Raw genomic sequence first — 26,220 nt, forward strand, 5'->3', positions numbered from 1 at the left:
ATTTCTCTATTTTATATACCTGGTATGCCACAGCCACTAATTCTCCCATAACACTTCATGATTTCCAAACTGTGCCTTTAATTATACCATGGCCTTCATGTTAAATGTCTTTTTTCACCTTAAATCTTCTTATAACTCTAACCCACCTTTCACTGAATACCTTAAATACTACCTTATCTGCAAAGCTTTTCCTGACTCCAGAAGCCGGAAGTTATTTCTTAGTACTCTTTATTGCTATTACACTGTGTTTGTACTTCTGTTGTGTTGTGTATCATAAAATTAAACCTATGTTCTAGGCTTGTCTTTGCCAGTAACAAGCTGGCAAACCACTTCACCTTTCTGTGATTCAATTTTCTCATGCATAAAATAAGAAGATGGACATATATGGTCTCTAAGGTCCTTCATGACTTTGAGATTCAATGATTCTGATTATCTCAGCATGTTTATCTCCTATATTAAGCAATAAGGTTCTTGATTATAAGATCTATGTTCCTATGACTATTTTCTGGTCAATTTTTCATTCACCCTGAAAATTCAGTAATGGCTTCATGAAGAAGGTGAAGCTTGGAGTAGAATTAAGTCTTAATTACAGGATTAGGAAAATGAATTACAGAGATCTAGGATTATATGAAAAATGTGAAAGAGATAAAATATTTTATATGTAGGAAAACTATAAGGGTATTTTTAATCTTTCTAGAGAAAGACATTTATAATAGGAGAGGGAATCAATAAATGAAAATAGGATCTATTTTGTAAAGAACTCCTTATGTCAAGATATACACATGGATTTTATTTTCTAGGAAATGGAGAGCCATTAAGTTTAGAGCAATGGGAGTGACATTTTCAAAAAAGTATTTTAGTAATATTATTTTGGCATTGGTGTGTAAGATATATTAGTAGAGAAAGGTGTTGAATGTGACGATATTACTTAAAAGAATATTGAAATAAGTACTAGGCAATAAAAATTCTATACAACAGATAGGGATGGGAATAATAGCTAATACATAATATCCTATGCCTTGCAAATTATTTTATTTATATTACTTACTTTGAGTTTAACTGTTCTGAGAAAGTTGTTATTAATATAAATCCCTATTTTGCAGATGAGGACACTAAGTACCATAAACCCAAATTGCTTGGTCACATAGGTAATACATATTAGTATTTGATACCAGTTCTTCCCTGATTCTAAACCAATTGTTCTTTCCAGTTCACCATTTTGCCTCACATGGAAAAAGGAATGGATATCTGCATTATTATGAAAGGAGAACCAATCAGAAAGCATCAAATCACAAGTAGGCCAAAAACAGAATTCTTAACTAAACAGGGGATAGAGGCAACCATTAAATATAAAATCAATGGTGCAGCTAGGTGGCACAGTGGATAAAGCACTGGCCCTGGATTCAGGAGGACCTGAGTTGAAATTTGGCCTCACATACTTGAGACTTACTAGCTGTGTGACCCTGGGCAAGTCACTTAACCTTCACTGCCCCATCAAAAAAAAACCAAATCAATACTTCTGACTACATAAAATTGAAAAACTTTTATAAGAAAAGAATCAATGCAGCAAAGTTAAGAATAAAAATCAATTGAGGGAAATTATACCAAATATCATTGGTTGGGTATTGTGGTAAAAAATACTTGTGGTATAGGCAGCTTTTGAAGGACCTCCCCTTTTGGGGGAGAAAAGATTGAATGCTCCCTGAAGGGAGGTTAGAGGGCACTTTCAGATTGCTAGCTCTGGAGTCACTTCCCGAATGCTAGTTTGCTAGCTTGGTGTGGCAACTGTAGTCCTGTTGGCACGTGCTGGTTCTCGGTCTGGCAGGATGTTCAGGGGATTGCTGAGTTAAATACAGAAAACCCTAATAGTCTAAGTTTAGAGTTAAGAACATTTCTCTGTATTTCTATTTTCCTATTTCCTTATCTTTGATTTTTTATTAGTTTTACCTTTGTTGTTTAATTAATTGCCAAATAATAAAATCTGATCCTTTTGTGAACTAAAGCTTAGAGGCTCCTTTCTTATTGGCCTGGGAGAAATATCTAAAAGGGCAGTTCAGAGTGGAGGGAGAACTTAAAAGGTCTCGCATATTTCCAGGACCCCAATATTAAGGCAGGTCACCCAAATAATACTCTATATATCAAATTTTGGCCCTCACAGTATGATACCAAGGTAATAGTGACAATTAATATAAATATATAAAAATAAATATAATGTATATGTGTGTATACATATACATATATATGTGTATGTATGTATGTATGTATGTGTATGTATATATATATATATATATATATATATATGGATTTGATATACAAAACCAACAGTCATTTTCACAAAGGATAAATTGTCAAATGACAAGAACAAATAATTCTTTAAGCAATTCAAACTATTAATAACCATATGAAAAGTAATAATAGGAGAAATATTAGAAACCACTCATGGGGCAGCTAGGTGGTGCAGTAGATAAAGCACCGGCCCTGTAATCTGACTTCAGACATTTGACACTTACTAGCTGTGTGACGCTGGGCAACTCACTTAACCCTAACTGCCCTGCAAAAAACAAAAACAGAAACAAAACCAAAAACCACTTGTGTTACTTTACCCACAATAAATTGGCAAATAGGAGAAAATATAGAAATAATCCATTGGAAAATCTATAGAAAAGCATGATCACCAATACAATCAAATCATTCTGTGAAGCAATTTTGAAATATGATTAAAAAACCAGAAATATCCATAATCCTATGGTTCAGAGTTGCTAGTGTTAGGCATATTCTCCAGTGAGGTCAGTAGTAGAAAGTTTCTAAAACCATAGCAAAATATTCATAGGATCCCTTTTATTATACCAAAGAACTGAAAACATAATAAACGTCACTCAATAGTGGAAAGGTTACATTAAATATAGTATAGTAAAAGGAATAGAAGATTACTACACTATAAGATGAAATGAAAGATTTAGAGTCATGTGGGAAGACTTATACGAGCTCATGTAGAATGAAATAATTAGAACAATGAAAAGAATATGCACAATGATTACACTGCCATTAATAGAAAGAACTCCCCTTCCCCTCCAACTAAACAAAAGTGAACTAAAATAAAATAAATAGCATATAATAATGTTTTCCTCGATTGAACCTAGAGAACATTTGAGTAAATGTACCTCTCCTCTTTTTAAAGGTAGATGGCTTTGGGTCGGTCTTCTATGTTTAATGAGTTGATTCATTTTACTGGACTTTTTTTTTTCTTTTTTTCTTGTCTGCTATAAGGAATGACCCTCTGGGCAGAGGAGGGTAGATGTAAAAAGCAAAATATAAGCAAAATAATTAAAGTGGAAATCAATGCAGAGTGACCTTGTCAGTTTGATAAGTTGCCCCATTAAGCCTGATGAGATTATAGGGTTGGAACTTTTGTCAGATGGAACCACCTTCCATGGATCTAGATATCTAACCTAACTCCCAGTTCAAAGGACATAAGGGAGTCTTCTGATTAGTGTCCAATGACTAATGTTGCCTTCTGATTATTAGTTGACTGAAGTGCAGGAGGAAGGACTCTTCTGAAAGAGCCTTTTCTAATATGTAATACAGGAAACTATGAAAGTCCTTTTCTTTACCATGCTTTCTCTTCTTTGAACTTTCATATCAAAGGGTAGGAGAGAAAATAAAGAGCACTTTCAACAGCTTCTCCCTGCAGCTGTAAGACGAAAGCACACTATAGGGGTTAAAGTAGATTTTGCCAATTGTCTTTGATATTGGTATCAGTTATTAAATGATGCAGGTCTGTTGTTAATGAAAAATCTGTGTCCAGTACTCCTAGTGTTTTTAGCCAAATGGTATAAAAACCCTTTACCTTTTTGTGAAATCTGATAGGCTCATTTGACTAGTTATTTTTTCTGTATTAAAATTTCTATTTATTTTTTGATTAAGGTTAAATTTAATTGAGAAATAAAACTGTACCATATGTAATACCTATATTGTACACTAAGTACTTTTGTGGGTGAGGACTCTGTTACCCATATTTAAAGTGACCATTGGTGATTCCTGGACTGAATTTTAGCGATTTTCCTGGAGAAATCAAGTTTGAGTCATATAATAGTGTTAATTTGTTTGTGTCAGAACGCAGGATTAGATCAAATCTATTATATGTAAACACATATAATCTGATGGAGTTATGAGCAATGGGTGACACAAGGAAACATAGGAAAGGAATGGATGGAGAGAGGGAGGGAGGGAGGGAGGGAGGGAAGGAGAAAGAGGTGAAGTCAGAGGAAAAGAGAGAAACAGAGAAAGACAAATAATGAAATAAGGAATGAGAGAAAGACAGACAGTGGGAGGGAGGGAGGGAGGGAAAGAGAGAGAGAGAGAGAGAGAGAGAGAGAGAGAGAGAGAGAGAGAGAGAGAGAGAGAGAGAGAGAGAGAATGAGAACATGGGGAAAAGAGTAGAGAGCCTTGGGATGTGCTTATGTTTATGGGGTGGGAGAAGAAAGCATATCTTGGAAAACAGGTTGAAGAGTTTTCAGAGGGTCCAGAGAAAACCTTGAATGATGCAATAGTATGAAAGAGAAAGGGGAAGAATCACAAGGAAAGAAGGAATGAAGGTGGTTGTGAGGAAGGAAGGAAAAGAGGGAAGGAGGAATGAAAAAGGAATATTTTTTTTCATTTTAAGGGAATTTTTGTTTTACTGATCCTTCTTTTACCTCCATCAAATCCATTCATCCTTATCACCAGCTTGAGAAAAGGGCAGCTACTTTGTCTTTAGGTTAGAATTCAAAGTATCCTTTCATTTGTCAAAATAATTCATCCTGAGGGTCTTAATACATAGGAGGCTAAGTTTGCAATTTGTGATATCTTTGGAAATTTATTAGGTAGCATGGAACCCTACAATCTTGCTATAAGCAATAGAATATTCTCTTTCCCTTTCACTGATCATATTTTACCCCTGGTAATTCCAAAAGCACAAGATATGCAGTATATGACACCATAATTGTATTTTACATTTTTGACATAAGCAGAGGCAATTTTATGATCACCTAATTTAGCTGAATGAGAACAGATCCTATTTTATTAATGTAACTTTAATGTTAACTTGCTTTGGGGAGCCCAACCAAAAAATGAAAGATGAAATTAGCAATCTGTGTTTAAATAATCTAATGTCTTTCCAATTTAGTGCTCATTATTTATCAAAACATAACTTATGAAAAGGAAAAAAAAACATGATGCCTTATATTGCCATATTCAGGAAAAAGATGATTTCAATTATATGCATATGACTCCATGTGATGTTCCATTTGGCTTCTGGTGAAGAACATATTCCCTAGAAGTTAATTAGGTGCTTTGAGGGGTAAATTAACAATTTCAATCCAAACAGATCTACTTCTATTCAACAGGCATTTTAGTTCCCTCTTTGTGCAAGAAACTACACTAGATACTGGGGTTCAAAGAAAAAATCCTGTTCCTACCCTCAATATTTGTATGTATGTATATATGTATTTATGTATGTATGTATGTATGTACATATACACACATAATTATATTGATCTTTCCTTTAGTGTAGTGTAGCAAAAAGCAAGTTTATGTAGATTTGATAAGATTTTATGATATGATTTTATGCCTAAATCTTAACATTCCTCTGGTAATGCTTACATGGGATTTACTAAACTGTGAAATGGTCTTGACTTCTGACCCTATCTCCTTAATGACAACCAAAGAGCCAGACAGGAGGAATACAATTCACTATGATTTCTTACCCTGCATATCACAGAAAGTCATCATGACTCAAGTCTTTCTGGGACATGTTAAGGAATAAATGTTTTCCCTTCTTCCTCTAGGCTACAATACGGAATAGTTATGATTACTTTGAGGAGATGAAGGGACATTGGAAATAGTACTGTGTTTGTTCTGAGATAACAAAGGTAATATAAGTGAGTTGAAGAGTAGGGCAAGCCAAACTTTAAGCATGGTTATAGTTTTGATGTGGACAGACCATCATAGCTGAATATAAAATCACTTCCACCTTTTTTTTTTCTTTTTGCTCCTACACTAGCACAAGCATCTTTCTTACTTTTCCCTGGTGGGTTCAATCACAGGTTAGAGGTTTCAATTGTTTTATAGTTTCAAGGCACATTTAGGCTATTTTGAGTTTACCAAGAAATCGAACCTGACAGAATGAAAAGCAAAACAATTCTACTTCTTGGAATGTGTGTGATTATGTGTTAACGGTCAGAAATTTACTCTCCCTTTTGGAGCAAGAACCTGCTGTGAGGGTCATAGTATCCTGTGCCATTACAAAACATTTCAGATGGCTTAGCTATTTTGAGTTTTAAATGAACACATACAGAAACATACCCCATGCACAGTAACATTCATATACCTACAGGTTTGTTTAAAATAATAGTATTGTTATATGAGATGAATAGTTTGAAACCAAAAATAGAAATTTTTATTTAGTATACTGTCAGGATCTATACCTAAACTTTACAATTAATTCCATGAAAACTCCTTTTAATTGCTTTAACAAATTTAAGTTGGAATAAGTGTATAAAGACAAAGAACTAAAATGTAAGTTATAGCTTTGATCTATGTCAACCTTTGGCAAGCTTACAATCTGGTGGGAGAAGTAGTAGGAGAGGCCCTGGAATAAAAAAAAAATAAATCATCCTTAACTGATGATCTATTTAATGTATTACATAAATTAACATGGTCTCTTGTAGAGATGTACATATTTTAATTGTCCTTTTTATAGAGGCCACTTTTTGATTAATCATTGGCACCAAAATATGATCTAAATAGGTTTTCACTATCCAAGAACAATAGAAATTTAAACCTGGTATGTTCCCCTGCATTCCCTTACTTTCACTAACTTGCATTACAATGCTCAAATGTTAACTCCCAAATGCTTGTATGTCAGTTTTTTCTTAGAATCTCTTTCAATGCAATTCACTTTTACAACTTCCACAAGTCTCTTCTTCAAAGCTACACTACGTAAGAGGGTTCCTAGGCATTGCCCAGTTACCTTAAGAGACCTATATGTTTTACACCATTCTATGTAGTTGGAGGTACCTGTCCAACAGTTAGATTTACCTGAAAATCTCAGAATAATTAGCAAGAAGAGACCACATATGCCTTGATCCTTGAAAGGGATAGTTTAAGTGCAAATAATAAAATCACAAAAATGAAGATTTAGGAGAGATATTAGAGATCATCTAGTCCAAGTTATAAATAAACTATACCATTTTTCTGGACAATAAGTATATACCTTCTACTTGAATCTGAGTACTTGATACTGCCTTTACAAGCCCATTTTATCCATAGATAACTCAAAATGTTAAGAAGTTTTCCTAACACTGGGGCTAAGAATACAGTAAAGAAATCTGCTATTCTGCAAATTCTACCATTTGGTCCTATTTCTGCCCTCTTGCGCCAAGCAAAAACAAATTTCATTGCTTTATGACGAAACAGTACATTAAATGTCTATTGACCAGAGAGCAAGCATGTCAAACTTCTTGCTCCAAGAAGGTGGTAGAAGCTAAAGATATAGATTCAAAAAACACCTATATACGTCTGTGATTGCATTGGTGTGTAAATCACAACCCTAACAATTTTTTTCATTCTCTTTAATTCTTTGGAACATATTTTCATACATTCTTCTTAAATATGTATGTAATGGAAGACTTCCTATTATCATTTTAACACCATAGAAAGACCAATGCACCATTTCTGCTGTCCATGTCTTAGCCTCAATTTATGAGTGACTTTCCCAATCTTTCTCCTTTACCAATCATTCATGTCCTTGATGATGCATTTTACAAGAATTTTCCCATAAAAGTTATTATTGCCTATGCTATGACTAAGTTATGACAATCATCAGGCTTTCCATTGTTCATTGAGTAACTTTTCATTTTTATTAGCTTAAATCGTGGTGCTTCAGGCTTAACCTGAGATAAACCATATGACAGAGAAAATTTGTGTTAATGAGTGAAATTTTTTAATAGTTCAACAGTACAGGATTATTAAAAGTGCCACAAAATTATCCAAATGTTATTCAGCTCTCTTTTCTCCTATGACTCCATTAGGAACTAAGCCTATTCTCTTGTATGATGCTTATACAAATAGTAAAAGCATGAGCAGCAATAACAGTAAAAAGCAATACAAATGAAAACAAAACAATGTTTATTGCATAAGAGTCAATGCTGTATAGAGGATATAGATCTGGCCTTGGATCCTACAAGATCTGAGTTCAAGCTCTTTGTTGTAAACATATCAAGAGTACGTCCTTGGAAAAATCACTTAACTTTGTTTTCTAGATGAGTTATGTAAAACTCAAAGAAATAAATATTGAGCTATGTTTTGACTTAGGAAACCAAAAATTAACAATCTTATTTTATGTCTTTGGTTAAACATTTACTGATTACATTTTATTCTGATTCTATAATTTCTTAATATCAAGAAAATCACAGTTCTAGTCCCTATTTCTAACATTTATATAAGTGCTTTAAGGTTTTAAAAAGTATTTTTCATATATTAGTTCAACTGGTCATCATAACGCCCTATGAAGTGGGTGCTAATAATACTGTTTTATAGATAAAGAAACTGAAGCTTGGAGAGGATTCGAACTCAATTCTTCTTATTTCCAAGCACAACTTTCTACCCATCTCCATGGAAGAGTCTAGATAGTATACATTTTCTCATCAATAATGTAAATGGAAAGAGTAATCTCTTTACTGTATAATTTAAATAGAATTTGTACACTCTTGGGGCATGCTGAAAGCATCACATCATCTCATATTAGCAGAATATCATCTCCTAAACAGTATTGTTAATAGGTATTCTTATTTTGCTTGGACTCTACTTAGTATATCTCCATGGTCTCAATAGTTTTTATACATATTTTACCTCTAGGTTGTTATTTATAGTCAGAAAGGAAATTAAGAAAAATGTACATTTATTGTGTCTACAATGTGCCAGACACTTTGTTGAAGCTATAATTTTAATCCCCATTTGATCTTCATAAGAATCCTCTGAATTAGGTATTATTATTTTCCCCATTTTACAGGTGAGAAAACAGGTGAAGCAGACACCAGTTAGGTGACTTGCCCAGGGTTACACTGCTAGTAAATGACTGAGGCTGGATTTTAACTTAGGGCTTGTTCCTAGGATCACTGATAGTTCAATGATCTATCCACTGAACCATTTAGCTGCTTGTAGGTCAATGAACTGTTATCTTTATAATATAAATTATCATAGAATCAAAGAATTTAAACATATGCATTTTGAACATTTTTTTAGGGAAAGTCTTCAAGACTGCACCTTCTTGCACTGAATGAAAGACTTTAAAAATCAATAAAACTCTTTGCCATAGGATTTTAGAGGTAGTTGATGGCACAGTTAATAGAGTGTTAGGCCTGGAGTTAGGAAGACCTTAGTTCAAATCCAGCCTCAGATACTCACTGTGTGACCCCAGGCATGACATGTAAACTTTCTTTGCCTCAGTTTCCTCATATATAAGATGAGGATAATAAAAGCAACTTTATTTAGTGTTATTGTGAGAATTACTAAGATAATGATTGTAATATAAAACCTAGCATGTAGTAAGTACTATATAAATGTTATCAATATTACAATTACAATTATGGTTATTATCATGGTTATGATCACTATATAACTATTACTATTTTTTTGTGGAGCAATGAGGGTTAAGTAACTTGCCCAAGGTCACACTGCTGGTAAGTGTCAAGTGCCTGAGGCCAGATTTGAACTCAGGTCCTCCTGAATCCAGGGCCTGTGCTTTATCTACTGAGCCAACTAGCTGCCCCCTATTACTTTTATTACTATTACTATTGCTATTGCTATTGCTATTGCTATTGCTATTGCTATTGCTATTGCTATTGCTATTACTATTACTATTACTATTACTATTACTATTACTATTACTATTACTATTACTATTACTATTACTATTACTATTACTATTACTATTACTATTACTATTACTATTACTATTACTATTACTTTTACAGAGTGCTAGGCCTGGATTTAAGAAGTCAAGTTCAATTCTGGCCTCAATCAATCACTTACTAGCTGTGTGTCACTGGACAAGTCACTTTCTGTTTGTCTCAGTTTCTGCAACTGTAAAATAGGGATAATAGCACCTTCTTCAAAAAGTTATTGTAAGGAACAAATGAGACATCATTTGTATTAAAGGTTAGCAAAAGGCCTGGAACACAGTAGGTGCCTTATAAATGCTTAGTTTCTTCCCTTTCTCCTCTACCTCTTACTTCAGTATGTGATCATAAAGATGTAACAATGAAGACACTGAGCTCTAAATACCTTTTTGTTCACTTCTATCTTGATCATAGATTCCCTTGCTGTATATGCAGTTCATTATCACAAAAATGTTAAGGTGAGGTAATAACAATACATGCATGATGTCTTCTTGTTCAATTTTTTTAATCAAGAATTGTTTTTATTCATTCAGAATCTTCCCCATTTGAGACATGGTGGGGGGTGGGGATAACAACTTTGTGGTTAAAATTGTCATCTCCAATATAAATGTTCCTTGTGTGTATTTGTTTGGATTCAGCCATTCTTACTGATTCCATTTTCTTAACTACCATAGGCTTTGGTCCTATCTTATGGTACTCAGATTCTAAATGATGTCCTCTCAATTATGACACATCCCTCATGCTATCTTTATTTTTAAATTCATGCCATAAAAATTCTAGTCCAGGTTCTAGTAACTATTTCCCTGTATAATAGCCCCTAAAATGTTGCCCCTACATTGAGTCTCTTATTTCTGTAATTTTCTGTTTGGCTTCCAAATTAACATTCCTCTAGTTCATATTCGATTATACCACTCCACTGCTCAAGAAGTGCTAGTGGATCCCTATTGCCTCTAAAATACAATATCAATTTCCCTGACATTTAAAACCCTTTACAATATGACTGGAGCCTGCTGTCTTTTCAGATTGATTATATGTTCCTCCCCTCATATGTACTTTGTACATCAGTCATCCAGACTAATGTGCTTTTCCATTTACACAACATCTTTTGCATAGGCTCTTTCCTATGTCTGGAATGCATTGCATACTCACCTCTGCCTCTTGGAACTCCTCTTTCTCTTAAAGGCTCAAACTAATGCTATATAATGCAAGGAACATTTTCCAACTTTCTATAATTAGAATATCATACTTTTCTGTCAAATAATTATCTATTTAAAAACACATAATTCACATTTATATCTTTATATTCATATATATGACATAATGTATAAAACATAATATGTGCCCAAAAGTCAGTGTAATTTTAAAGTTTTAATACCTTAAAAACTGCATTAAGGGGCAGCTCGGTGGCACAGTGGATAGAGCACCGGCCCTGGATTCAGGAGTACCTGAGTTCAAATACAGCCTCAGACACTTAACACTTACTAGCTATGTGACCCTGGGCAAGTCACTTAACCCCAATTGCCTCACTAAAAAAACAAACAAACTGCATTAAGTTTTTTGGGACATCCTGATCTTCTATTTTTACTTATTTGTTAACATGCTGTATCTCTTACATTGACCCTGGTTAATTTTCTTTTGTAGTATCTTTTTCACTCTTTCAGCTTTTCAACATAATCACTGGCATTAATTGGCAGCTAGGAGACATAGTGGATAAAAGTAGAGTAAAAAACAAAAAAAAAACTTAGCTCAATTCCTGTTTCAGACACTTCACAGTTGTGGGATCCTGGGCAAGTAATAGAACTTCTTTCAACATGGTTTCCTCATACTGAAAATGAAAAGAATAACATATACACCCCAAGACTGTTTCAAAGGTCAACTAAACAAACAAGCAAACAAAAACAAATAAGTAAATAACTGAATAAATGAATGAATGAATAAGCAACTACATAAATAAGTAGGACAAGTGAATAAATAAGTGAATATGTGTGTATATGTATATATTATGTATGCATATACATATATTCATAAGTATGCATATAATATACATATATGAAATTATACATGTGAGTGTATATATGCACATACATTGTTTTGCAAAGGTAGTTCTATACATATGAGGCCATATATATAAATATGATTTTATGTATCTTCATAGATGTACATGTATGTGTTTTGTATGTATGTATGTATGTATGTATAAACCTCTAAACTCCCTATTTTTAGTTAACATTACTGAGCATTGCCATTATAGATTCAGAAAAGTCCCAATTTGCATTTTTGTCTATTTTGTATGTTGTATGGATAAAGGAATATCATGACTTGCTTTCACAAATACTGGTGATAAACTTCTTACCTAGTTGGGCTTGTCTACAGACAACAAAAATAGAGTTATTAGATCCATCCTTGACGATTTTTCAGTTTGATAGAGAATCTACTAAAAGTTTGCTGGAACAGTGTTACCTGAAAGCCACAATGAAGCTTTACTGTGGAGTTTGTTATAAAACGAAGTATAAAAAAGGTTTAAATCAACTCATAAGGTTTTAGTTAGTTTTTATTTTAATTAAAAGGAATGTAGGGAATTTGTAGGGTCCTTTTAATGTTCTGAAGATAAAGTCATGGGGAAGAGGTATAATGCTGTCTGATTAAAATCCTTTTGTGCTAATGTCAAAGATAATGGTGACTAAGAACTTGTAATTTTCACATTCTTGAGTAAGCTTGAGAAAACTGGTATTAGGCCCTTTCTGTCATCTCCCTTTCTTTCCTAGAGTACATTTCCCTATAGCAGAACTGTCAAACCTGATGTCCATTGGCCTCCAGCCTACTGCAAAATGCACTCGTGTCATCTGAACCAATTTAAAATGTTATTGGGAAATATTTAACAAATATAAAAAATATAACAGATAACAGTAATTTGTGTCTTTAAAGACAATACATCGAATGCAGGGATCATTTTCTACTTGAATTTGACACTACTACCCTACAATATCACGAAAAAAAAAGAATACCACATTTCAGAAAAGAATGTACAATATTCTAAAATGAAGATTATCAGTCTAAATAAATAGAATGACAGGAATAGAAATTCTTACTTCCAGACACAGGGAATTCTTTACTTGAGGTTCTATCATATTTAAAGAATAGCTCTACAACTTCAAAATGCTAGTGCAGTAGATAATTAATGCCAACGTTAAGGCAGCTCCTTTTAAAGTCAAGAACATAATGAAGGCCTTATTCACCTGCCTTTTATCTTTCCCTCCCCTCAATTAAAGCAGAATTACCCAAAGATTCAAGGTTCAAGCATCAGAAGATAGAGTGTGTAATGCAATTGAATGTTCCACACCTGTCCCCTTTCATTTCCACATCTGTTTGCAGAAATTCTGTCAAATGAAACATTCCCAGGCAAATGTCTAAAGAAGCCCAGTGATAATAATGAGAGTAGATGAAGAAATTCACCAGCTCTTAACATTATTACCAAGGACATGGATAAGAGCAGGGACAAAGACAGGAGAAGAATGGGGGACACTCAGAGGAAGAGAAAAAGTACTGCAAAGATGAGATGACAAAAGAGCCCACGTGGTGAACTCTGTTGGGTTTTATTTCCATTTCCCTCTGGAACATACCCAATTATAGGCAGCCTTTTGCCATGTGAACAGAGAGTGGAATAGTTCTCTTGAAATCTTATCTGCATGTTAGTGCTTTAGTAAAGAAAAAAGCTGGTCTGAGTAGGGAAAATACAAGAAAAAAACAAAAAAATGAATGAACAGAGTGGAAAGACAAGAGAGGAGGGAGCCAGCTCAAAGTGAATAACAGAAAGATGTTTTAAAGGCTATTATCTGTATTTTCCACTATCTTCTTCACTAAGTGTATGAAGTAGAGTACACAGATGACACTTTTCCCTTGAGTTCAAATTACTCTATCTTATTTCCATTTGTGGTTTTCCTGAGAGTCCAGAAACCATGAGCCCATCTCATGGCTAAAGGTAAAGATTTCAGGCTATGAGGTAGATTTATGGCCTGATTCCAGCTCCAACACTATCATCTTCAAACCCACTGAAATTTCTGGATTCAGTTACAAGTCTTTAGCAATAGGAAGGCAGGACTTTCTCTTTTATTTCCTCATCTTTCTTTTGGCTGGCATAAAATATTTTCAAGATCATTGGGAATAAAAGGAAAGAGGTTTAAATCCAGCTACTTTGTAATTTGCATATAGACATTCAAAAATATGTATTGATGCTTATTTTGATTATTATAATATTACTTATTTTCACAAGTAAATATATTGATGATCTCTGTTAACAGCCTTTACCCCCAGTAATGACATTGGGGGAAAAAAGATTGACAACATTTTCCTCCTCTACCCTGTGGTAAAATATGAAAGTTTTAACAGTCGGTTAGGATAACTGAAAGACGCCAGTTTTTCAAGGACCACCCTTTTGGGGAGGAGATGAACAGTCCGCCTGCTGCGCATGTCAGACTGCCTGCCGGGTACAGTCCGCCTGCTGCGCATGTCAGACTGCCTGCCAGGTACAGTGCGCCTGCTGCGCATGTCAGACTGCCTGCCGGGTTTTTTGACTTCCGGGGTGGAGAAAAGGAGAGAGGCCTTTTTTGCCTGCTTGGCGGGACTCCTGACGGCGCGGCACGGACTCTCTCTCCAAAGGTGGCCTTGTCGGTTGGTGGCCTTGTCGGTTTGGTGAGTTGTTATAAGGAATATAGACTAAGCTTAGACTTAAGACGATTTGTATTGTGTTTCTACTTTCCTATCCTTCTAACCAACATCACCTTGTGACTATCATAACTATAAATAAAAAGGTCTATCTAGAAAACCAAAACCTGCTTCCATTTACTAGTTTGGGAGATAAATTAAGGGAAAGGTTAAGTAGGGGAGATTTATGATCTAATATCCAATTTTAAATCTCACAACCCTCAACTTTTAGAAGTAACAGACAAATGTTTATAATAAGCTGATTTGAGAGATTTCATCAAAAAATGGGGAAATATCATGAGATTAGCATTTCATGATGCTGAGGTAGCAATATGATTCTCAATCATCCAAGAAAAACTAAAATATGTTTAATAAATCAGTCAATAAGATAAACATGTGAATCAATAAATTTGAATGATATGGCAAAAGCAGAAAGAAAAAAATAATTTTCTAATGAAAACTAAGTCATTCTTTTAACACAATTTGACTGACCAAAAAACCAGGTAAAATGATACACATCACCATTGACTGACAAATGAAGCTGTATATTTGTTTTTCTTTTCTGTCAAGGAGAACAAGAAAAATAAGAGAAGAAAAATCATAAAAAGAAAGAAAAGGAGAGGGAGGTTGAGGGAAAGGAATGCATGAAGGGAGAAAAAAGAAATATAGATATAGCTATAGATAGATATATGTGTGTGCACACATATATAAACATATATACATATATATATTCATACAGATATAATATTCTATCTTAGAGCTGCAAACATTATCACGTCCATTTTCTCACTTCTTTGCTATAACAGCCTTAAATATTGTGTGCGTAAATATTTGTTACAACAGTGAATTATTGAGAAAATCAATGTGATGTTTGTTAGCTCTAAGAATGTTATATGTGTATGTATAGTATGTATATATGTACCAGTCTTCCTTCCTTTCTTTCTTCCTTCCTCTTTTCTTCTCCTTTCCTTTGACCCCCTTTCACTCCATTATCCTTTTCTCCTTCTTCTCTCTTCTTCTTTGTTTCTGTCTCTCTCCCTCACTCTCCTTCCCCCTCCTCTTTCTTTCATCCCCCCCCCCGCCCCACACACACAAAGTGAGGAAACTGAGTTAGAGGAAGAAGGAGGACTAAAGCAGTAAGCAAAGGAATAAAATCATTTTAAAACAGACAGCTGTTTGGGACAAGTTTTAATCATTAAAAAATAATTAACAAATGAATAAGAACTAAATTTATCTAACCACAATAAAGCATTCACTGAACCCTCCCCCTATTCAAAGGGGGGAAACAATTGAAGTGGTTCTAATGTAGCAGACACACAAATTTCCAACAAGTTACTATCTCCTACCAACAACACTCAGAAGCATTATCCAAAGATTACAGACTTGACTCTTTACTTCTACCCAACTCTCCCTTACAAAAGTCCCATGAGTACAAGTCACATTCAGTCATTCATAATTAATTCAAGAACTATTTTGTTATAATTGATAGATATGGATTATAGATATGGATATTTTTGCATATATATGTATATGTACATATATATGTATATATAGTGTGTATATGTGTATAAAAATATTGCAAAAATGAAAAATGATGTTGAGTTTAGTTGTGTCTAACTCTTCAAAACCCCATTTGAGGTTTTCTTGGCAAGAATATTTGAGTGGTTTGCTATTTCCTCTTACAGTTCATTTTACAAATGAGGAAACTGAGGTAAACAGGGTTAAATGACTTACCAGGGTGACACAGCTAGGAAATGTCTAAGGCCAGATTTGAACTCAGGAAAATGAATCTTCCTAACTCTAGGCCTGGTGCTTTATCCACTGTGCCACCTAGCTCCCCCAGCAAAAATAAACAAACAAAAAAACAAATAAATAAACAAATGGATAAAGAAATAAATTAATTAATAGATAAATAAGCAAATAAATAATATATTAATGAAGGAATTAATATATACATATATACATAAAACATATACATATATTTATACATGTATATACATACACACACACACACACACACATATATATGTAGAAAAAATAGAGATAAAATGACATGGGAACTAGATTGATGAAATTGAGGTCATTACTTAGCTTCTAGGCAGCTGCTTGCCTTACTCGCAAATCATGTTTGCTCATTCCCTCTTTGCTTGCCTCCATAGTCATTCCTCCTTTACAAATCAAAATATTATTTCTGTTCTGAAATAATAATAACCTCCTTATGGATTATATACAACATCTTTTTTTAAATGTATATTTTTTCCTTACCTTAATCTCATTTTTCTCTAGACTGAGTACCTTGGAAGATCCCTTGAGTTGCTTTCTCTTCTCTTTCTCTACAGATTTCAAATAATTACTGGCTATGAAGCCATTATAATTTTATTTTACCATCTTAAATAGTTTATAAATACATACATACATGTATACATACATGTATACTCGGCTATAGTTTTTGATCTCCCCATTTCTCTAAATGGTCTGCATTTACTTCCATCTATCTTCCATGGATCTTTCCATCACTTGAAGTCAGCAGCCTAATTATATTCCAGACAAACATTAACAATTTTTTGGGGGGTGGGGCATTGAAATATTATTTTATTTTTTTCTAATTTTAAAATTAGTCAAAATATGTTTAATGTGATTATATATATGTAACCTATATCAGACTGCTTTCCATCTTGAGGAGGAGGGAAGGAAGAGAGGGTGGGAGAAAAAATTGGAACTAAAAATCCTATGACAAAAAAGCAAATTATAAATGTTAGAGAAGATGTAGGAAAATTAGAATAGTAATGCATTGTTAGTGGAATTGTGAACTCATCCAACCATTTTGGAAAACAATTTGGAACCATGCCCAAAAGGATATCAAACTGTTGCATACCCCTTAACCCAGCAATCTACTACTAGATATATATCCTGAAGAGATCATAAAAAAGGGAAAATGACCCACATGTACAAAAATGTTTATAACTTCCCTTTTTTGTAGTGGCAAATAATTGGAAATTGAGGAGATGCCCATGGTGTCTGAAAACAGACTGAAACACATTTTTTTTTTTGACAATTCCTTAATCTGAAGTTTTGTTTTTATCTGTTTCCACTCACAACCTAGATAAGGTAGAACTGTTTGCCATGACTACTCATTTATAATTTATGCTGAATTGTTTGAGTTCCTGGGGGTAGGAGAGGAGGGAGGAAGAGAAGTTGTAACACAAAGTTTTAAAAAAATTGATGTCAAAATTTGCTTTTACATATAATTTGGAAAATAAAAGTCTAAAATTAAAAAATTAAAAAAAGTATTGATGAGCAGGTAGATTTCAGAAAAACCTGGAAATACTTAAATGAACTATTGTTGAGTGAATTAAGCAAAACCAGGAGAACATTGTAAACAATATCAACAAAATTGTGTGATGATCAACTGTGATAGACTTAGCTCCTCTCAGAAATACAATGATCCAAGATAATGCCAAAAGATTCATGAAGGAAAATGCTCTCCACATTCAGAGAAAGAACTATGGAGTCTGAAGGCATATTGAAGCGTACTATTTTCACTTTTGTTTCTGTTTATTCCTTCTTGGTTTTTTTTTCCTTTTGTTTAGATTCTCTCCCAAGATGATCTATGGGGAAATATGTTTAACATAAGTGTAATGTGTTACCTTATCAGATTTCTTGCTGTCTTTAGGAGGAAGGAGAGAAGGGAGAGAAGAAGAAAAAAATTGTAATTCAAAATCTTAGAAAAATGAATGTCGAAACTATTTTTATGTAATTGGAACAAAAAGGCTGAAAATGTAAAAACAAATATTCCTTGATACCCTGGCTTTCTTTAGGCAAGAATCTGCACCATGCATCATCTACTGGGAATGACTGTTTCTCTTCTGGGCTTCTCCACTTTCTTGTTGGATGAAGTCGCGTCATTGTCACTTTGAAGCTTCTTAACAAATAGCTGCATTAGTATACCTTTAAGATCTATGAAGGAGGGAAGAACTCATGATGAAACAAGAGATAGAAAAGATCAGAAGTGGTAAAATGATTAATTTTGTTTACCTTAAATTAAAGAGGCTTTGCACAAAAAAAACCCCCAACACAGCCAAAATTAGAAGGAAAACAGGAAACTGGTATGTGTGAAATGTTTTGAATGACTTCATATGTATAATAGGAGGTAGAGGGAGGGAGGAAATTTGGAATGGAAAACAATGTGTTTTTTAAGAGAGCAATAGTTGTTTTACCCCCAGTAAATTAGCAACATTTTATTCTTTAAGTGATAAGCAATCACCTTTAGCCTGGAATCTGAAAGACTGTGCAAATCTATTCTTTGAGTTATGAAAAGTTTTTGTATTGTTTTTTCTTCTCCAAACAAACTTGTAGGGGCCATGAACTTAAGCCTCTTTATTCTTTTCTATGTCATGTCCCCGTCTGGCAGTCTAATGAAGCCTTTGAATTAAACTTTAGTGTAATGATTTTAAAATAAAATATACAATATTAAAAAGTAACCTAATCTACTGAAACAGTTCTATAGCTATATGATACATTATACACACACACACATATATGTAAACATAAAGAGAAATCAATAGAGATCAATCTATTTACATGAGTATTTGAAAATATATATTGTCTCTACATACACATATAATATATATCATATATGAGTTATATAATATATGAGTTACATGATATACTATATAGGTAGATAGACAGAGAGAAGTATATTCACTACAGCTTAAGAATTAAAGGTTTTCCATTCTCTCAAGGTATAAATGACACTAAAGAACAAGACAGGCAAGGCCAGCCAGTTTTTGAAACTTCAGAGGATTCCTTTTTTCTTTTAAACAATTCCAAAATCATGGTTTTCTTCCATTCAGCTTGTAGCAGTAAAACCTTTCTTCCCCTTTCTTACTTCAGAAAACTAGGGCCTGGGGCTAGGAGAAGGCAGTGCAAGAAAGGAAGGAAAGAAGGGAAAAAAAAACATTAAGTGCCAAGAGCTTTATAAATAATATCTTTTGTAATCCTCACAAAAATTCTAAGAAATTAGGAGGCCTTACGATCTCCATTTTACAAGTTGAGGAAAGAGAGGCAGACAGAGGTTAAGTGACTCTCCCAGGGTCCATATAGCAAGTATCTGAGGCTAGATTTGAACTCAGGCCATCCTGATTCAAGGCCCAGCTAGCTCTATGCATTGCACCTAGTAGCCAATTATAGATTCACTTGTCCTCATTTTCTCTCTTCAGTCTCTGTTATACCTATTCTGACTTCTATGCTTTTCTTCTTCTGTTGTATGCTTCTCATCTTTTTTTCTTGCTTAGCTTTTTTTGTTTGGATTTCCTGCTTCAAAGAAGAGCAGCTTGGAGCAAAGTGATTCACCTCTACCTTGTGATGAGAAAGCTCAAATCCCGATTTCTATTAAATACAAAATAAATAGTTATTATACATTACTCTCATAGTCCCAAATCAGTTCTTTGATGCAGTTTCCTAGGAATAAATTCCAATGTTCTGAAAAGAGTCATATTCCAATTAGCTGCTAGAAACAATACACTGCTGCCATTTCTAACAGCAGTAAGTGGTTTTTGCCTTTGAGCTCTTTTAAAACAGGCACTTTTATCTGAGTGGCTGTGTTCTCTCAGGTCCACAAAAATGTTTGTTTTTCCAAACTACTTTTCTTTGTTTTCTCATAAATATGTTTTTTCTGCTCTTTAAAAAAATTCAAGTTAGAATGTGGTTGTGCTGTGCAATTGTATTTAGGTTAGCAATTCATTTTACAATCTGGTTATTGCTATGATAGTGGAGAAACTTCCAGATGTCAAAGTTGAGATCAGTAACAAATGTATTTTTCTCACAATGCAGCCAGACTTTCAAGTGAACTGACATGTGTGGATAGAGAATGGTAGGTTCAAAATAAAGTGGACTCCCAAGAGAAAACTAAATAACTAAGGACCAATTGGGAGATATTTAAATATCTGCAAAAAGAAGGACCAATAATATAATCTGCTTGTAGACAAACTATTTTTCCTTCTGTATCATGCCTTGGTAAGAATGCTGGTAGTTTATAGGCTGATAGGGCTAGAGTTTTCCTGCCACAGTTTCTCTCACTTCTTCCCCTCTTGCAATCGGGTTCACATGAGCTTCCCTGATACAGTTTCTGGGCCTGAGTACATAATGCAGAGGTACCTAAGACCATGAAAATATCCGTACCCTAATAACTTAATGACCAGACACATTTCTAGCAGGAATGAGGGGGCCTCATATAGAGAAGATAACTACCATTCTTATCTTTGCTAAATGTCCTTGCTGTGTTTGGACAAAGTGAACCTACATTGTCTAATGATTCATGAGTGCTTCATTCCATGCCAACATCAAATATCAACCAAGAGGGAGCTGACTTTAGAGGCATGCCTACAAAAGCTGGTAATGACCAATTAAAGGCACCTTAGTAAATCTCCTCATTCTAACTTAAGAAAAAGAAAATAACAGTAATAATAATCATTGCATCCACTTAAGTAAAACGTTGCTCAACAGACCTCAGGGACAGATACCTCAGACTCAAATCAATCAATCAATTAACCAAGTAATTAATAGAGAAAGGAAGAAAGAAAGAAAGAAAGAAAGAAAGAAAGAAAGAAAGAAAGAAAGAAAGAAAGAAAGAAAGAAAGAAAGAAAGAAAGAAAGAAAGAAAAAGAAAGGAAGGAAGACAGAAAAAGGCAATATATCAGAGTATTTAGCCTTATGAGTTAACCACAAATGTTATCCCCAAAATACCAGGAATATGGCTTCAGACAAATATGGTGGGCAAAGAACGTTTTGCACTGAATGACTGAATGCAAGTTTTTTGTGGGTTTTTAATGTATTTATTTATTTTTGCCAGTACAAACTAGTATTGGCAAGTAATAACTATGTCTGGATAAAGTTCCAGTTGGTTTCTTCCCTAGAGGGAGGTAGAAAGAATTAGAGGAATTCATCTGCATTTTTTAAATTAGCCATATTCCTTGCAAATCTTCCCTCATATACTTATTAACTATGTGACCTTGAGTAAATCGCTTATCCTCAGTCTGATAAAACTTCCATTTCCATAAAATGAGGATAAGAACACCTACCCACCACAGACTGTTGTGAAGATGAAGGGAGATTAATATGTTTTAAATGTTTTTCAAACCTTAGCAAACTACTATTAGTAATAGTAATGCTAATTAGTAATAGTAATATTAATTATTATTAGAGGCTGAAGCTGGCTTTCTGCCCATTATAGCCTGATGTCTCTGATTTTTCACATAGTAGGCACTTAGTAAATATTGTTGTACTTAAGTCATAAAAAGGAATCTAGAAAGGATTGTTAATAATTCAAGATTTCTGGACAAAATATTGAACACTTGGAGAGAACTGTCACTGTTTTATCACTACTTAGGCAATTGATAGAGAAAGCATGATTTGAGAAATGAACAGCTAGCAAAGAAGATGGTTTCTAATAATTGCATTTGTATTTCTGAACCATGGATTAAAACTGAGAATTGATGGGTCTCTTGGCATGGATGGAGCATATTTGTGAAAAGCTATTAAAATGCTTTTTTTTTCCTTGGAACCTTGTGAGTCTGATCAAGAGGGTGTTAAAAGAAAAAGAAAAGTAGCAAAAAGGCTCTGTGTGGATCTGATAAGCCTGAAAACATAGAGAGTGGTACCTGCAAACCAGATAGCAGATCATAGTGCAAGAGGAAAGACCTATTTCCAGGTGACAAAAGAGAAAAATCAGTGGCACATGTCTGTATACAAATGTTCAAAGGGGAACTAGAGACAATGCTGCTAATTTAACTGAAGAGATAATTCTCAGACTAGGTAGTCTACGGCCCTGCAAATGTATGCTTCGTTTACTAAAAACACAATCAATTAAAAAGGTATGGTAGACTAAGATGTATATTAATTCTTATGAAGAATTTAGAGAACCAGAGACAGGAACCATGGTGGTAGAAGGGGAGGACCAAGAGAGCAAAAACCAAGCAATATTATCAAATGGGGATAGGAGGAATTTGAATAGTAAGGAACAGGGAAGAGAAAACCAAGAAATTAAGGAAGGAGTAGACAAGAGTTGCAAAATCTGGAGAGAAATGAAGGAGAATGAAAACTGAAAAAAAACACCAACTCTATAACATGTAGCATTTAAGAGATCATTGATAACCTTAGAGAGGGTGTTTTCAGTTGAATGGCAGGGCCTGAAGCTTGACTCTCAGGATTTGAGGGCTTCAGTAATGAGTGAGTAGTGTGAAAGCAGAGGCTATCAGTTTTATCTGGCTCTTTCTAGAAGTCTTTTACTGAAAGAGAAGAGAATTTTATAGGTAATAGCTTGAGGTTACAGAAAAATAAAGGGCTTTTTTTGTTTTTCTTTTTGTTTTAAATGAGGAATGCTTGAGTATGTTTTCAGGCAGCAGTGAGGAAAGATTAGAGACTTATAATCTACAATGCTTATGCATGTCCCTTGATGTCCTTGTACTCTGGAAAAGAGAAAGTATCTGGCAAAACTATTAATTTACCTGCTGTATCTAAGGCTACAATTCATACAGATATTGTGAATTTTTTTTCATACCAACTTAAGAAAAAACAATGTGCAACCCTATGTTGTCATTGAATTAGCTGGTCATTAGACCAGTGATGAGTCTTGGAGAACTGATAAAGTGATTGGTCAAATCCCTCATGTTTGGAGTGGAAGGACTTATGGCTCTAGCCAAGGTACTTTTGGAAATATGTGCCTAAGGCCACATGTTTATTTCCACCAAGATTTGGCATGGTGTCATCAGAGTGAACACACAATGCAAAAATATTATATGCCATCTGCTCTGTGTGGACAGCCTCTGCACCACCAGCCTGGTCATGTCAAAAGGTCCCATGAATAAGTCCCAGAACTTCTAGTGATTGAAGGTAATTTTGAGGGATATAAGATTACCAAGGAAGCAGTTTGCTGCTTAAAAAGATGAAGGCATGGAACAATATCAAAAAGGTAAGGGTAAAATGAGGAACCATTATTGGATCCAGTGTCAGGGACATCATATCATCTATAATGAATAGAATAGTATAATCAAGGTCTTCAGAAACCTTTTATTACTTTTATTACTCTCCTTAATGGAAAAAAAATTGAACCTTTTGAGACTTGCTCTTGGTGGTCATTTCTGTATTTGGATTGAAAGTTACTTCTAGGGGGAATCTAGGTGGCACAGTGGATAAAGCACCAAGCCTGGATTCAGGTGGACATGAGTTCAAATCCGGCCTCAGACACTTGACACTTACTAGCTATGTGACCCTGGGCAAGTCACTTAACCCTCATTGCCCTCCCCCCCAAAAGTTACTTCTGCAAGTTGGATATTCTGTATAGTACATGGCACAAGCCTGCTTCTCTGAAGAGTCATTACAATCTTCCCATGCACAAGATGACCAACAAAGACCTTACCTGGATTTTGAAAAGTCCAGAGATCCAGAGGGGAAATGCAACCTCCATATACAATGCAAAAAAAAATAATCGATGAGTACTCAAAAAGAAACAATTGAAGAGCTTGAGAATGATGACAAAACTGAAGCCATAGGCTAAGACAATCAGCCAAAAACCAATTCTATCCCAGGCTAAGAAGTGGAGAGTAAGGAAAAATAAAAGAGCTTTTTCACTAAAGAAGAATATGGGGGCAAAGAAAAGGTTAGATGAGAAGAGGAAGAAGCTTGTATCTAAGAAGCTACTGTGAAGAAGGTTACAGGGCTGGAAAAAAAATTTAAAAAAAACCTGGGGTGGGAGGGAGGGGAAGGCCTCCTGCAGCAAAGAAATCTGTGGAAAAGAAACCAGCAGAAAAATAAGAAAGAAAGAAACCCTCTGGGGAGAAGAAACCTGCTGCATGAAAGAAACCTGTAGCTGAGAAGAAAAACTCTGAATAAATTCAGCATATCAATTTACACATTGGGCCACAATCCACTGTCAATATTTTGAATTTCTAAAGAATAAATATTCAAAGTGGCTTTATAAAAAATAGAAATATTAGAGAGAAAAATGGTGAGGGAAAGGGTAAAGGGGGATGACTGATGGTGGAAGTTCTGGGAAGACATGGAAGGGGAAAGGATCTAGGACATATGAAGAAAAGATGTCCTTGACAACCTTTTTCTTAGGAACAAAGGATCAGAGAACAGGAAATGAGGAATTTTGGGATGGAATAGTTGAGAATGGTCATTATATGGTCTCTTTTTTCCCAGATAAATGGAATTCCTTGACTATAGAGACAAGGCAAGAGAAATGGCAAAAGAATTAGGGAAAGAAAATAGCATACAATAGCAATTTTGGGAAGTATGACAGAGACAAGAAAGAAGAAGAGATTGTCATATAGTAGTAAGGACCTAAGTCTAGGAGTTTACTAGCTATAGAATACTAAAATCATCATATTTGGCTAGGGCTACTACCTTCAATATTTTATGATTAGCAGGGCCTAATCATAGTTTTGGGTTTTTTTTTTTCTGTTAGTTTTTTTCCCCTCAAGCACTAGGAAAAAGTCAGGTAAAACATGAATATACACACATATAAATGCATGCATATATGTATACACATAAACATACTTACATGTATTTATACATACACATATATGAAGTTCTATATGTATGGATTTTGTCCACAAACTGAGTTCTGGGGGTGGGTAAAATCAAGTAATGGAAGCTCTGACCTGCTCTTAACTTAAAGGTATTCTGGAGCTAACATCTTGGTTCAGTGAGTCTGGGCACGGTGAATATAGGTTCCTGGTAAATAGATTCATGAAGCAGATTTGGGCTGGTGAAGACAGTGTGCAAACATAGGCCTTGAGAAGAACTGGGGCAAAGTCAGCTACTCTTATTTCCTTGACTTTGGCTTACTCATGATTGGTGGCTTTTGCCAGTAACCTTTTATCTCCCTGGCATCATCATCATTATTTTCTCTTTTTTTCTCATGTAATTTTACCTTACATGATTTTTTTTCAATTTATAAATATTTCTTTTGTCTCCCTTCTACCTTTTCTCCCCAATTAAAAAAAAAGACAATTATTACAAATATAGATAGTCAAGCAAAAGAAATTTATGTATCTGACATTTCCAAAAATGTAGTCGTCTTCTACATTCTCTAACTTCTCTCTGTAAGGAGCCTCACCATTACTCTCATGCTCCTTTTGAGATCCTTGAGAGCAAGGACTATCTTTTATCTCTTTTTGAATCTCCAACAATTACCATAGTGCTGGCACTTAATAGGTGCTTAATAATTGTTTACTGACTGTTCTTCCAGCATAAAATGTGTTCAGAACAGGGATATGTGATTGCTGAGCCTTTGTTAGTGATCCTTGAAAGCTTTGGAGGATGGCGGAACTGACATAGGATAAACAAAGGACAAATATCCATTTCATTTTTTAAAAGAAAGATCATTATTCTGCAAAATACAGGCATGGCAACAATCTAAAGCATTTTATTACAACAATAGTTTATAACCAATTAGAAAAGCTAGCCCAAATTACCAAAACTTGTATATTTTTAGGATCAAGAGCCAAACCAAACTCATTCTTTTTACTGACAGTAGACCTGTGGATGAGGACAGTACTATAAACAATGCATATTTAAA

General features: G+C 34.4%; 1 pseudogene; it reads left to right on the forward strand.

Moving 5' to 3' along the window:
• LOC122747520 overlaps positions 1–24,340 on the forward strand; it is a 48,573-nt pseudogene extending 24,233 nt beyond the window's left edge.
• Positions 24,341–26,220: the final 1,880 nt, after the last annotated feature.

Source organism: Dromiciops gliroides, chromosome 3, assembly GCF_019393635.1.
Source record: "Dromiciops gliroides isolate mDroGli1 chromosome 3, mDroGli1.pri, whole genome shotgun sequence".
Classification (NCBI taxonomy): Eukaryota; Metazoa; Chordata; class Mammalia; order Microbiotheria; family Microbiotheriidae; genus Dromiciops; species Dromiciops gliroides.